At 25.6% G+C, this 12,436-nt stretch overlaps 1 protein-coding gene across 1 annotated transcript in view; it reads right to left on the reverse strand.

Moving 5' to 3' along the window:
* The window catches only part of LOC122269444 (A-type potassium channel modulatory protein KCNIP1-like), a 352,568-nt gene extending 342,272 nt beyond the window's left edge, over window positions 1-10,296 (reverse strand). Inside the window, exon 1 of the mRNA XM_071187748.1 lies at window positions 9,963-10,296. The gene's annotated coding sequence lies outside the window, so the exon portion shown is untranslated. The remainder of the gene's footprint in view (window positions 1-9,962) is intronic.
* Between the last annotated feature and the right edge of the window lie 2,140 nt (window positions 10,297-12,436).

Genomic DNA, 12,436 nt, shown 5'->3' on the forward strand with positions numbered 1-12,436 from the left:
TGATCTGCTAAAATTTTTTGTTAATATATATATATGAGTGTGTGTTCTGCAGTAAAAAATTCTCTTTTGACATTGAACATCGATACTTCAGTGTCAAAAAAATTATTATTCTTCATTCTTTGTCAAAAATATAAACATAAGTATCTTAATATCTTAAAATATATTTTTAGAGGGAAACGTTAATATTTGTGACACCTCAAAGATTCAAGATAATTTGTCATATGCTGTTTTCAATCAAATTTTAAGTCGAATACCTTTCATCTTCAGTTGAAATGATTAAATTTAAACTCAACATTCGGGTAAACCATACATGTTCAATAAGACAGAATAGGAAGCTTTTAGAGTTCCGCAATTGATTAAAACTCCTTCGCGAAAACAGGAAAGCGACTATTTAGTTCTTCTTCAATACTTCATAAGTCACAATCCTTACAGTTCTTTCTAAAATGTTTAGATTCAAATTACGACAGAAATAATTGCTCCCAATAGAGTTTTACTTTGAATCTGTAGTTGTTTATTAATTCAGAAAAGTTCACTAGTTCTTAAGGTTTAACAGTTGCTTAAAACATGAATTTTTTTATTTATGAAACATAAATCATATATTAAAAAAAAAAGAGTCTAGTTCTTCTTTAGCACTTCATAAGTCACAATCTATGTAAAACTGAATGTACTGAAATGTTTAGATTCAAATTAGGACATAAATAATTGTTCCGAATAGAGTTTTATTTTGTCTCAGTAGTTATGTCACTGAAAATTCACTAATTCTTAATGTTTAAAAGATTTATTTAAATTATAAAAATTATTCGTAACTGAGAAAAAATGTATGCGTAAAGCTACCAGAAAATGGCAAAATGAATAGCGTTTCTGGCTCTATGTGATCACCAAAAAACTCGATAATTTTTACTGAAGCACTTCGGTAATCAATTTTATAAAATTTACTATAAAATATGGCTTTATAATATGTGATATAGATTTTAAATTAAAAATTTCCTCATATATTGAATATTATGATAATTATTTATCGTGATAACTTGACATAAAAACCATTTATTCGGTTAAATTTACTTTCCAGTCTTCTACTTTTAATCAAATGCTTGGTAATAATAACATGACTATAATTTTGAAAACCAGAATTTTTGGTAAACCATTACCATATAAACAGAAAAATTTCCAGGGAATGGTTTAAATACCATAGATTTTGGTTTTATTGCCAGAATTATGGTTTTTTACCAGAAATTTCGATACCACGCTGAACAGTAATTTTACCAGATTTATTTTCCTCGTGTAAAAAGGCCTACTTGGATAAGGGTAAAAAATACAAAGTCTGTTAAAATATATCTCTTTGCTTAAATAAATGATTGTATACTTAGGATGGCTTTTTACATTTCGAAAACTGAAATAACAAAAGGTGTATTGAAATTCACGAGAGACAAAGTAAAATTTATATTTAGCATACCATAATTTCAATTCTTTATTGCTACAGTTTTTAGAAAACATTAGCTTTCTTTCTCCTTTTTGTCTTAAATCCTACTGTGAATGATATATTTGTTTTTAACAGAATAATTTTTTAAGAAATTTTAATCTATTTCTTAAACTGAATTAAGAATCTTTCCATTTTATTTTTTTTGTAATTGGTATTCATTATTTAAGAGGCGAATGTAATTTTGAAAAATCTTTTTTTTTTTAACTTTTCAATTTATTTTTGCTTTGTTTTACTTTTCATTTTAAAGCACCTCTTTTAAAACTAAAAATAAATGTTTGCTTTACATTAACATGGCCGATTATGTTTTTTCTAATTTAATCTTTTGTTAAACTATAAAAGAAAAATGTATTTAAAATAACTATTAAACAAGAAATTTCGCTTAACTATATCTAGAGTATTTTAAAAAACAACAACAAGAGCAGCCGTAAATGACACCTATGTCGCCCCCTTTATATATGATTGATCAGCTCCTTTTATCTTGAGGTTTAATAAAAAAAATAAATGAAACAAATTGAATGGTATCTCTAAACAAGTTTTATTTTTAGACATTAACAATTACGATTCTTTGTGCCTGCGAACAATATGTATAAAATATATTGCTGCATTATACAAGCAGTTTTTTAAAAATACTTTGTATCAAATTCAGTTTTTTTTTAATTTTTTTTTAATAAAATTTTAATCCTTTATGGCTAGAGTTTTTAGAATTAATTAGTTTTTTTTTTCATTTTTGTCTTAAATCCTAATGAGAATAATAGATTTGTTTCTAACAGAAAACTTTTTCGCAAAAATTTTAATTTATTTCTTAAACTAAATTATGAATCTTTTAATTTTAGCTTCTTTTTGTAATTAGTGTTTATTACTTAATAGTGTTTATTGCTTCAAAAAAAATTTTTTTTTACTCTTAAATGAATTTTTGCTTTGTTTCTCATTTTATTTTAAAGTGTATCATTTAAAGTAAAAATTATTGTTTAATTTACATTAATATGACTAATTATGAAATTTCAAAATTTATCTTTTCTTAAGCTATAAAAGAAATATTTTTAAAATTATTATTAAGCAGGAAATTTCATTTTACTATATCTAGGGTATTTTAAGAAACAGCCTTAAATGACATGTCTGTCGCCCCCTTTACATATGATTGATCAGCTTCTTTTATCTTGTAGTTTAAAAAAAAATGCACAAATTGAATGGTATCTCTAAAAGGATTTTATTCTTAGATATTGACAATTACGAGTTTTGTACCTGAGAAAAAGTTTGTGCAAACAATATGAATAAAATATGTCGCTGCATTATACAAGTAGTTTAGTAAAAATATTTTGTATCATATTCAGTTATTAAAATCAAATAAGTTTTTTTTAAATGAATTTAGCTAAAATTATTGGAAATGGGTAATTTTTTCATAAGCCGTGTAAACAATTTTGTGTCTTACTAATATATAAAAAAATTGTATACACGCTGAAATAATATTCCATACGTGTATGCTATATTTTTACAACTATTTGTATTATGTGGATTTATAAAGTTTCAAAATTTTCCTTTGTTTGTAGCTTAATGCACAGACAAAAGATTTGGTCCGTGTTGAACTCTTTGAGCAATGGTATAAATCAAATTTGAGGCGAAAACAATGCGGTGCAAAATTTAACCATATTATCATACAGATGAGACCCCTTCTTAAATTTGATTACATGATACTTGAAAGTATCATGTAATGATGGACGGGAACGTGATTCAATTTAACACGTTATTAAGTATACGTGATTTTTCTGACCCTATACCGAATATCTATGAAACTTTCTAAACTGAACGGTTCTTAATCTATAGTCAAAGTAACAGTCTAAAAAAGCGAAACAAAAATAAAAAATCTTTAAAATAATTTAGAAACTGAATATGAAACATCGAATGCATATATGAAGCGAAGTTTTTAATCAGTAAATGTGTTAGTGGCTGATTATTTATTTGATCTGCTAAAATTTTTTGTTAAACTAAAACCTAAGAGAATTCGAATATAATGACTAAAATTAAATTCGAACGTTTGTCTTTCTGCAATGAAGATTCACAATTTTTCATGAAAAATAAATTTAAAGCAATTTACTTGATTCAGTGTGTTCGTTAAGTCATTTTCAATCCAAAAACACCCTTATAATACAAAGGATGTTATTTTAGTAATTTATATACGTCAAAAACGATTCAATGACATCAATGTTATTTTTATGCACAGTGACTCAATGATATTTTTATGCGAAAAAGCTTTGGAATTTCAAGGAAAAAAAGTAAATAATTTTATAATAGAATCATTAAATATCAAGAAAAAATTAGCTTGACTAAAATAGAATAGAAATATATTTCATAGACAAGAAGTTCCATCTTCTCTAATTTCAATAAATTATCGGCATAAAACTTTGTTAAGATTAAAGTTAAAAAGCATAAGCAAAAAGGCACATATCTTTGATTCAGTTTCATTCAAATATTCACAGAGAAGAAAGTATGGGCAAAACTACCAGAATATGGTGAAATTTACTGTGTTTTGGTTTCCATGGGAACATAGAAAAGCTCAGTAATTTTTACCAAAGCGCTTTTTGTGGTAAAATTAACAATAATTTATGGCTTTTAAATATGTTATAAAATTTGATAATTGTGGAAAAATTTGGTAATTTTATTGTAATACCTTAGAGCATGACATAAAAACCATTTATTTGGATAATTTTACTTTTTAGTTTTGTATTATTTACTAAATGTGTGGTAATAAGAACTGTAATTTGTAAATCGGAATTTCTGGAATACCGTAACCATGTCAATAGAAAATTTCCAAATAAATGGTATAAAACCGTATATTTTGGTTCTATTAACCAGAATTATATTTTTTGTACTTGAAATGTCCTTACCATACAATTCAATAATTTTACGTGGATTGTTTCCTTCGTGTTTTAATTCGGTTAATTTAAGCAAAAATCAGTAAATATATAAAAATTGAAATATTTATGAGAAATTATAAGACATATGTACATAAAATGCAATTTCAAGAAAAGGCTGCTAATATGTAAGTCTTTCGGCCCACGCGTCGACACATTTAAAACGTGTATTACTTTTTTTTTTGTCTTATAATTATCTTCCGCAATCTTCATTATCGAGAACCATAAATGGTAGAAAAGACTTCTAACTGTCTTAAATATATCTTTAAGTAATTAAATTCATAATAGGCGTTTCATGATTTCTTTGACTTATCCAACGAGAAGACTTTTATTTATAAAATATACCGTGTTGTGTTAAAATAGCAATGAACTGGAAAGGAATTCTTGACTGAAACATATTCTGCATGTTTTACAGGTCTTACCCACCTTCTCACATTTATTTTGAGCTTTTAAATGTTTCTCGATTTTTTATTGATTTTCATTCTCTTCGAAAAAATATCAAATATAAATACTACACATTTCCAATTGGTTTGCGTAATATTTCTTTTAAATAAGATAGTTGTAAGTACCAGTAGAAAACAACAAGTTGTTATAGAGCATAATTTAAGACCACACTGTAAAAAATGGATGCTCAAATTTCACAAAACTTTCTTCGTTTTTGACGAAACCGTTTCCTGATATATGCTCTGAGCAAAGATTTTGTCAAAGTGAGGAAATAACTATCGTCACTTCCTCAAGGAAAAGAACTTCGACAAAATGAGAGAAATATTTCATTATCCTATTTTTTACAGGAAAAATAAACTTTATATGCATAAAATTTGTTTTGTCGTAAAGTACGCCTAATGTGCATTAATTTTCTTATAATCACTTTATTGTGGGCACCATTTTGGTGGATCAATTTTTTCACAAACAATACAGGATCAGGCATAGCAGTGAGATAAATTATACACATGTTTGAAGCGGGATTCGAACCAGGGATCTTTCTGGTTCGAGTCCTACGAACTGACCACTGTGCAGCCGAGGGCTTACTTTGTCACTTTGTTTTCTATTGTCTAGTCTTTATTCTAGTTTAATCATTCTAGTTAACAATCTCCCACAATGCAGAAATATGAGATTTCAAGTTAAGCATTTTCGTCATATATTTGAGAGGTTGCGTTTCATCACAAATCACATGATTTTTGATGAAATGATTTCGAAATTAACGAAATACTACTCATGGATTGCTGAATCGTCAAAAGTGAGTATTTTATTTCTGAGTAACTATTAGTATACTTTTAGAGATCAAACTCAGTTTTTAATCAAAGACAGAATAAAAAAGCTTTGTTAAAAAGCTCCAATAATTGTTGCAAAGTTAAAACTTTATTTGATGAATGATCACTGCATCCCACTAAACTGTATATCATTTTAATGATTCTCTCTAATTAATATCTATAAATTATATTTAGTCAAGCAGACTTCAAGTATTTATTACACTGTTACAAATTTCATTCTAAATTACAATAATATAACCAGCAGCAGTCAGTCCATCAAATTAGCCGTAAAGTTTACGGTAAAGAACATGCGATAATGAGAGTGCGATAACTCTTAGTCGAGCTCCTTAAACTCAAAAAATTAAAATTATACGAGAAATATTTAACTAGAATTTTTATTTTCATAAATGAACAACTTATCAATAAATATTACGTATTTGATGATTTAAGGAAAATTAAGGGTGTACTGAAGTCAGTTTTAACTTCCTCCTCTTCTAATATTTATGTATGGAGAACTACATGAACATATATTTATTAAGTTGCCAATTAAATTTGTTTCAATTCAGTTATTTAAATATAATTTATGAAACACAGTTACCGAATTCTAACTCTTAAGTACTTTTGTTAAGTTTTGTCAAACTTTAATAACATTAATACAGTAATTTTGAATAAAAATAAAAAAATATTTGAAACCTTAAAAACTAAAATTTGAAACTAAGTTGGATTAAACACATTTTAAAAAATGAAATAAAGCAAGAAGTATTCTAAATTATAAATATTTATACTTAAAGAAAATAATGGAATCATGAATGAATCGTTATTAACAATAGATTTGATTTAGGATAAAATATTTTTTAATGTTTGAAATTCTAATTACTCATTCGGAGATCAAAATTATGGTAAAATTATTATACTGCATAGTAATAACATTTCTATTAAGAAAGACATGATTCTGGTTAATAAAACTAAAATATACAGTATTAAAATCATTCGGTAATATTTTCGTTCATATGGTAACGGATTATCGCAAAGTTTTACTTTTGAAATTGCAGCTTTTATTACCACGCAAGAAGTAAAAAATACAAAACTGAAAAGTAAATTTAACCCAGAAAAATGGTTTTTACACCGTGCTCTAATGCATCATAAAAAATTTACCAAATTTTACCACATTTACCAAATTTTATAGCGTATTATTAATCCTTATTTTATTTTCAATTTTACCAAAATCAATACTTTTTAGTGATCTGAAGCACAGTAAGATGCTTCAAATATTTCCAAAGTAAGATTCTGAAACGCAATAACACAGTAGAGCCAGAAACACAGAAAAGTTCGCATATTCTGGTATTTTTGGTCATACTTTTGTTTTCAGTACAAGTTTTGCTTACATTACTTACAAATTTTTTTCACATTAAAGGAATAAAAGTTTTCTCATAAACGTTTTCTAACTATATCACATTTAAATGAAGTATATATAATTGAAAATATATATAATTATTAATAATTTCAGCATGATTAATATAAAGAACTTAGCATTGAAATTAGAAAACGATGCTTTAAAGTTTTAAGAACATGCTTTTGATTAGACATATTATAGTCTACATATTATGCTGATAAATAATTCAAAAGTGTAATACATAATTTATGAGGAATTAATGGCTCAACAGGAAAAGACAAAAAGTAGTTTATTTAAATATTTCTGCTTGTGTGGAGGACCTCTTATATATAATTATACACGTGGTCTAAATTACTAAAATGCATGTTTTATTGTTTTATTCTCTCATATACTTTTGGATGTTTGCCATTTTATTTAGAAATGAATTAAAATAATTAAAAAATAGTATTTGCGTTTAGATTATTTAATTTTTCATTCCATCATGCGTATAAATTATTACTAGTAATATTCGAATCAAGACTTAATTAAAATTTTCTAATAGTAAAACATATTTCATAATTTTTTGTCTCAATGCTTCAACTTGAAATTTCTTAAATTAGCACGATGGTATTTACCAAAACTGTATCTAAAGATCATAATATTTATATGAAATAATATTGAAATATATAAGAAAATCAAACAAATATTAAGTTAACTCTTATTAACTAAAACGAAGATTCGCATATTTTCCCTTAATTTCTCAATTAAAAAATTTTCTATAATTCAGAATATAATATATTCAGTATATATATATATAATATATAATATTTCTATATAATATAATATATAATATTTCTATATAATATAATATATAATATTTCTATAATAATAATACAGAAAATATATTTTAAATGAACAAGTTTTCGATATAATTTTGTATGTAAAGATTCCTTATTCAGCTTTTAGAATTATCTGTTGCTAGTGATTATCATAAGATATGGTTAGGAAATCACGGAGTTTTCAAGAAATTAAGTTTAGAAGAAATTTAATAATGAACGCACATTTAATGCTACGTACTGAAACTAAAAATGATGATCTAGTTCCAATATATTTTCAGAATATTTCTTCTCTTTTTTGAAAGAAATTTATCTATCAGCTGCTCAAGAGCGAAAAAATAAAAAGGTCATCAGTCATCCCATAACAACGACGCAATAATATTGAAAAAAAAATTAAGAACATTTTGTTCTTAAATTATTACGAGGAAGTATTTATTTATGCTCTAAAGCTATTTTTAATTTCTCAAAGACGTAATTTATTTTATATATGCTTTCTGAAATTTTGTATAATGTAATTTTAAAAATATAGCGTTTAATTAGTAAATGAAACCTTATGTTAATAAATGGTTAATGTATTAGTATATGATTTATTGTTAGCAGAATAGTAAATTATTATTGGTTAGTATGTTAGTAAATGTTGCCATTTTATTAGTAAATAAAACCTTGCTATATTTTAGAACTTTTTTGACGTTTCAGGATAAAACATAAAAGGTTATAAAAGAAATCGCTGAAAAAGTGGCGAAAATGCTTCTGAAACTATGGACGTTTCGAAATTACAGTTTTAAAAGTTCAAAATTCAACAAATATATATCATAATTAGTTTTTTTAAATTGTTTGTGGTACGAAAATTAAGAATTGAAAGGAGAATTATCATTTTCTTCTATATTTCTTTACATAAGTATTAAAAATATAGTTATTTTTGATTATCAATAATTACTTGGCTCTATTACAAGGACAATACTAAATAAAATTGGAGTAGCAGACTATGAGCAATCAATGCAGTAACAAACAAAATAACTCGTATTGCGAACTGCAAAATTCGCAAAGCATAAAACTAAGGGAAGTTTAATTCGCAGAAATAAGTTAATATTTTAATTCTGGAGAGATTAATTAATTTTTATGTATGAAAAACGTGTATATTTTGAAACTAAAAACCAAAACGAAATGTAAATAGAAATGAACTATACAAATATTGCAGACGTAACAAATACGTAAATATTTAAAGACAATGTAAACTTTATAACTTCACTTCTTTAATCAATTGCATTAAATAATTTAATAAGAGTGAATTTTGCATTACACAACCCTTTGTTATTGCAAAACAAACAATGTTAAAACACACTTTGTTTTACAATAATAAGAAATAGTTACATATATCAAATTATGGAAGTCAAACAGTAAAAAGACGTGTATAATAAATCATAAAAGAAAACGTGAAGTTTAATGATCACAAATTTTTAACCAAATAATTCAAAAATGTAAGGACATGGAAAAAAATATAACAATTCATGAAATTTTGTAATTATATTTTTTTTTAAAATATCAGCAATTCAACTTCATTTCAAAATTTAAATGATCACCATTTACAATTAAATTTCTCCCCCTTTTACGTTAAATAAATAAACAACCAAAACAAATAAATTCATAGCCCAAAATCATTTGCAAACTCTAGGATTTCTATAAAATTCTATGAAATTACCTTAATTTAACTCAATTCGAACACATTTCATTTTGTTCCTGAGCGTTGTGAAGGCTCTTTATCTTATTTTTTAATATGTTTCATAGACTTGTTATGAAATATTGTTGAAACATTTAAACTTTTACATAATACACCGAAAATATAACTTTCAAAGAACCTGTTTAAATGTCATTCACCTCAATTGCTTCTCTTGAATTTTAAGGAAATTTCCAAGGAATTTCCCTTTATTTTCCTTCAATATTTATTAAAAAGTGCTGTCATTATCAATTTTAAATTTAAAAAATCTCAAAAACTCCAATACCTTTTTAATAGATATATGTTACATAAAAGTTTTGCTTAAGTGATCTTTTTTTTAATTTTGAAGAAATGCTGATATTTTAAAGCTTTGATAATACATCTTTAAAAAGAATTTTTACCTTTCAGCCAGGTTCCCACTGAGAAAAAAGTTACTCTATAGTTTCAAAGTTGCGCTTAACTTTTCATCATTCTACTTAACCAAAGTATTAATTTAATTTATGTTCTTTTTAAAAATAAATTAGAAAACGTTGATGGGGAGAAAAATATGCCACATCATTCATCTCCAGCACGTAAAAAAAATAAGAAGCCTCATTTCTCAATTAAAAATATTCTAGAAATAGGCTATATGCATGCACTCGAAACGAATTTATTCTTTCCTTTCTGCACATGGACTAGGAGTAGCAAGAGTATAGGAATCCTCGTATCAACCTTCGTTTCTTCCGAGGGAGTGAGATGGAATTGGGATACATTGATGCCCTGGAATCACTATAGAGGGCGCTCTATCACAAAAGAAATCATCTCTCCAAGGGGTGTTGAAACAATCTAAGGGAACTTATCTCTCAGGTGCAACTGAGATTCGGAAAAAAAAATTTAGGACAAAAAAATGTCTTAGAGTAACGCTTTTCTTTGTTCAATAATAATAGTTTTTTTTTTCATTTTGCATATCAGTTATAAATAGCAAGTATTATCGAAGAGTTAAATACTTCAAATTTTAATGAAAAATATCGAAAAGCTATCTGTGAGGAAAATAATAAAAAAAAAAGTACCTGATTAGTTTTTGTCACCGTTAACAGGTTATTATTTACTAAATTGAAATTTTCCAGACTTGAAATATACGTTTTTATCACTTAGTTTAAGTGCATTTATTTGAATTTATGAAAGAACAGAATTATCTTAAGTTACAAATTTAGTTAGTAAATGCTTTAAAAAATTTACACGCTTAAAAAATCATCGAAAATAATAAAATGAATTATCGATAGTTGACAGATCATCAAAACTCTACTCTTTCAGCAAGAGGAAAATTTTATTGATTTTACCGGAAACATTAGTTACGGTATAAATAAAATAGATTTTGAATATTTTATATGAAAATCTTTAAGCAAGCTTCAATAATTATCGAATTTGAAATGAACGTTTGATGAAAACTATAACTTTTACCGCACGAAAAATTTGATCGATTATATTGAAAATATAAATTATGGTTAAAGCATGATTGATTCGAAATATTTGATATTTAAATATTCAAACAAGCCTCCATATGATTATCGATTACGAAATTGCCGCTTGGCAAGAACCATGAAAACCTTTCAATAAGGCACATTTAAAATAGTTCGATAAACAAGTAGTTCAATAGTTCACAAAACAAGATACATTTAAAATAGTTCAGATATACACTGAGAATAAAATTCAGAAAAATTATCGCAGTGTATGGTAATGACATTTCTGGTAAAACCATAACTCTAGTTAATAAAATCGAAATATAGGTTTTCAAAATTTTAGTTTTTTTTTTGCAACACATTTAGAAAAAAATCTGAAAAGTCAATTTCATCGAATAAAGAATTTTTATGCTTTGCTCTAAGGTATCATGATAAAATTGCCAATCTTTATCACCCATTATAAAACTATATTTAATTGTTTATTTTATTAAAATCCTTATAGAAGGGATTCGGTAAAAATTAACGAGCTTTTTTGGTGTTCTTATAGAGCCAGAAATATGATAAATTTTGCCCTATACTGGTAGTTCTGATCATACTTTTTTCTTCAGATAAAATTTTTATACAACCTTCGATGATTATTGAGTACGAAATTGTTATTACTTAAAATCATCCTTCTTTACATGAAAAATTACATCGATTTTATGAAATATCTTTTGTTGAGTAGACGTGATTGGTTCAAAATATTATATATGTAATTATATAATATTTATACAAGGTTTGATAATTATTGAATAAGAAATTCCTCAATTGTTATGTTTATTTGGAAAAAAACTGCAAGTTTAGCAACGATATTCAGAAATTCCAGGCATTTACTATGAAATGTCAATTTGTTATCGTGACTTAACTATAAAATACATTGAACAAAAATTAAAATTAAATTAAAACTAAAACAAAAACTAAATTTGATAAGATTGAAAAATGAATATTCGGATTCAAAGAATGTATGCCACCCATTATTCATTCAATTATTTAGTGCATTTTTAATAAAATTAGCGTAATTGTGTGAAAAGCTAAACAACGAATACTCGTAAGTAGGCAGAGTGTACCATCCGCTTCCCAAGCATGCTTACTAAATTAACATGAACAATTAAAATCATTATATGATAACAATAATAATAACAGATCTAACACAGAGAAAAACACCATGGTCAAAACGAAAAGAATAAGCTAAAATTCTCCACGTTTCTAACTTATGGGAACACCAAAAACCTCGGTAATTTTTGTCGAAGCACTTTAATGATATTGGGTAAAATTAATAATCAATTATGGTTTTGTAATATGTGATAAAATTTGGTAAATATGGTAATTTACACAATGCACCTTGGAGTATGGCCTAAAACCCATTTTTACGGTATAAATTACTTTTCAGTTTAGTA

This window comes from Parasteatoda tepidariorum, chromosome X1 (genome assembly GCF_043381705.1).
Source record: "Parasteatoda tepidariorum isolate YZ-2023 chromosome X1, CAS_Ptep_4.0, whole genome shotgun sequence".
Lineage (NCBI taxonomy): Eukaryota > Metazoa > Arthropoda > Arachnida > Araneae > Theridiidae > Parasteatoda > Parasteatoda tepidariorum.